The following is a 3448-nucleotide window of genomic DNA, read 5'->3' on the forward strand; positions in this document are numbered from 1 at the left end:
TTCACACAAAAGGTACTAAAGAATGTATGTTCTGTCTCTCCTCCACAATGACTATTTGTACATTTTGGGGTGTGTAAAGATCTAAGAAATAGTACTATTTTCCCTCCACAAATTCATAACTAAATGGGAAAATTAAAAAATGTGGTTAACGAGGTTCAAATATCAAGGGTAGAGACAATAGAAAAGGAATTCTGCCTATGGGAGCAGTGGTTTTCCAAGTGCTGAATTTCAGAGTCAAACTGAGATTTCTGCTGACTTACAGGGCCAGCTACACATCCTGAGGCCTGGACTGCAGAGATGGAACTAAGTTTATGGTATGCCAACAGCAAAGTGACCTCTCTCCAGAATAAACAAGAAAAGTAGGAGCCAAGCTACTTATGCCTTTTTTTCTTCCTTTTACACTCACCAATCCAGAGTTGTTGAATAGTGAGTCTATAAAACATTAAAACATGGCAGGAAATACCAAGAATGGAGAAAATAATTTTATAAATAAAAGCAAGTCTTAGAGTGATTTGGATAGCATTCATAACGCTATAATTGTTAAAATACAGAACTGATGTTTTTGAATAAACTAGTGAAACTATGTGTGGCTTCAACAGTACTGGGAAAGCTAAAAGGAACGGGAAAATTTGTAAACAAAGACTGGAAGTCAGATGCCAGGAAAAAATAGGTGAGGGTTAGAAAGAAACTATTAGAAGAAGGGAGAGCATGATGCATGATCAAAAGTCTGAAAAATAATAAAGAGCAACATGATTTAAAGAAAATAAAATAGAGGAACAAATATGAAGTGATATTAACAGGAATTTTTAAAAACATGAACATTTTCAACCAGAACACTTTAGAATTTTCTATTAAAGATTATCTATGGATTAATCCATAAAATGGGTTTGCTGGAATAACACATATAGAAATATCAAGGAAGAGTAAGAAATAAAGACCATCATTAACAAAGAGTTACTTATACACACAAATGTGTGTGTGTGTGTGTGTGTGTATTAGTGTATATTCTATTAACTCTTTTCTTTCTACTTTTGAATATTTTTAAAAAATATTTTTTTCTTGAATATAATTGTTATGGTCAAAATAAGGGCCTCCCAAAGATGTCCATGGAACCTGTAAATGTGTAGTATATGTAGCAAGATGGAATTTGAAAATATGACTAAGGTTATGAGCCTTGAGGCAGGGAGATTAACTTGTATTATCTGGGTTGGCCCAATCTAACCACATGTACTCCTAAAAACATGGAGAGCTTCCTCAGGCTTGAAAAAAAGGAGAGATGAAGCAAAAGGACAGAGCAGAGAGATTCAGAGTGGAGAAGACTCAGCCTGCGGTTGCTGGCTTTGAAGATGGAGGAAGTGACCACAAGAATAGGAACACGGTGGCATCAGGAAGCTGAAAATCTCTCTGACCAGCAGCCAGCAAGGGAATGTGAACCTTAGTCCTACACCCAATGGTACTAAATTCCTCAACAACCTAAATAAGCTTGGAAGCAGATTCATGCTGAGAGACTCCAGAAAAGAATACAGTCTTGCCCACAGCTTGATCTCAGATTTGTAGAACGTGGAGCTGGGAGTCAGCCAAGTGAACTCAGACTTCTGAGCCACAGAACTGTGATACTGAGGGTATCTGCTTTTAAGTTGCTAAAGTTGCAGTAATTTGCTATGGCAACAGGAAGAGACGAATACAATATTAATCAGTTATTTGTAATGTTTTTGTATCTGTTGTTTTTCTTAATTCATAAAATTGGAACCATGTTACAGGTGGTGATGAGGAGATAGGCATTCAATTTTAAAAAGGTACGCCTGCACCAAGGAAAACAATGTGTGACATAAATGAGTTATCTAAAGCAGATGCTGTAGAGAATGGAAGGATTTTAGTTTGTGTTCAGATTCAAATAGGTAAAAGATGATATCTGGACAGTCCTTGCCACTATATAATTCTATTATAATAGAATTATAAAATTAAATGCTGTGCTATAAAGTTGTCTTATATTCAGTGGCCAGTGGAAGAAAGAAAAGTATATTTATTGTGGTTGTATGTGTATGTGGTGGAGTTAAAAGAATCGAGACACTCAGATCTGTGTTTACATAAGATTGGTCTTATATAAATAAGGATTCTTAAATTGTCCTAAGAAAACGTTAAAGCGGGTAAAAAAGTGCAATCAAAGAAACAATTTTAATAAATGTGATGTAAGGATGCCTTAAAATCAAAAATTGACTGTTAGTATAAAGGAGGAACTAAAAATACATTTTGCCAGTTACACCCAAAGGATGGTGGATTGATAATATAAAAAAGCAATGGGAATAAGGACATCAGGGTCCTAACTCAGATGATGTAAAAGTTGGTAATGCTGTATCTGTGATACTGAACATACAGAGAAGGCCACATAGATCCTTCTGGATTTAGTACCATGGAGAAAAAATAGCAGCATTACTGTATCAGCACAAAGAGAAAGTCGCAATTTGAATTACTTTGCATAAAATATTAAGTTGAAAAAGTTTCTTTAGTCTACTTCTTTCAAAAGATATCTCATGCCCTTCCTTTTACTTAATTACCTCGTAATTATATTTTATATATATTTTTTGTATAGCTTTATTGTTCAACATCCCATAAGTGCCTATCAATGTACTAGGAAGAGAACAAATTCTGCTGGGAAAGATGAATGGCAAGCACATTTTCCTTGATGTTTTGATGAGGTATTGTTCTTGTCTTTTAGAAAGAACTGAAAACTAAGGACAAGTTACTTTTAAATTATTTGAATTTTTGAAAGCCAGATGGTCCCCCCAAAAAGCATGATTGAATACACACATAAATTTCTTAATTTCTTCTTAAATTTAAACTTTGGGTATCTTATCCACACATTCTCATCTCTAGTGGAATATTGCAAAGAAAACAAAGGAAAAAAAAAAGAAAAGGTAAGAAAATTAAAATATTTTGTAATACAATTGAAATTGTCTTTGTGCTATTGTCACCCTAGGGTGGTGAATGTGGCACTGTCTCTGACACCAGTTATCATACACTATCCATCATGTGGGCTGAGGATGGAGCCAGGCTTGCCTTCCTAGAGACTTTTGATGAATGAGTTGCCAACTAAGGTCAATAACAACTCATTTACAGCTTCAAATGGTAACTTTGAACTAGAACTAACTTTGAACTTTGAGCTAGATACACAGGTTTTTGTCCATTCACAGCCGATGCCTAAATACTCCCAATCATACTCCATTCCACTAATCAATATGTGTGTGTTTGGGGGAAAAGACGTGTTCAGCACAGATGTTCCCTATCAATGACGCTCTCCTAATGGGAAAGACTCATGTATCTCAGTATTTGATTTTACCCCTTTTCCCAGGATATTTATCAGACAAGGAATTCACAGATTGTCAAACATAAGTTAAAATAATGATTTGAACATCATTTACTACTTATTTTTACAAAGTCAGATGATATG

The sequence above is a fragment of the Ursus arctos genome, unplaced genomic scaffold (assembly GCF_023065955.2).
Source record: "Ursus arctos isolate Adak ecotype North America unplaced genomic scaffold, UrsArc2.0 scaffold_37, whole genome shotgun sequence".
NCBI lineage: Eukaryota > Metazoa > Chordata > Mammalia > Carnivora > Ursidae > Ursus > Ursus arctos.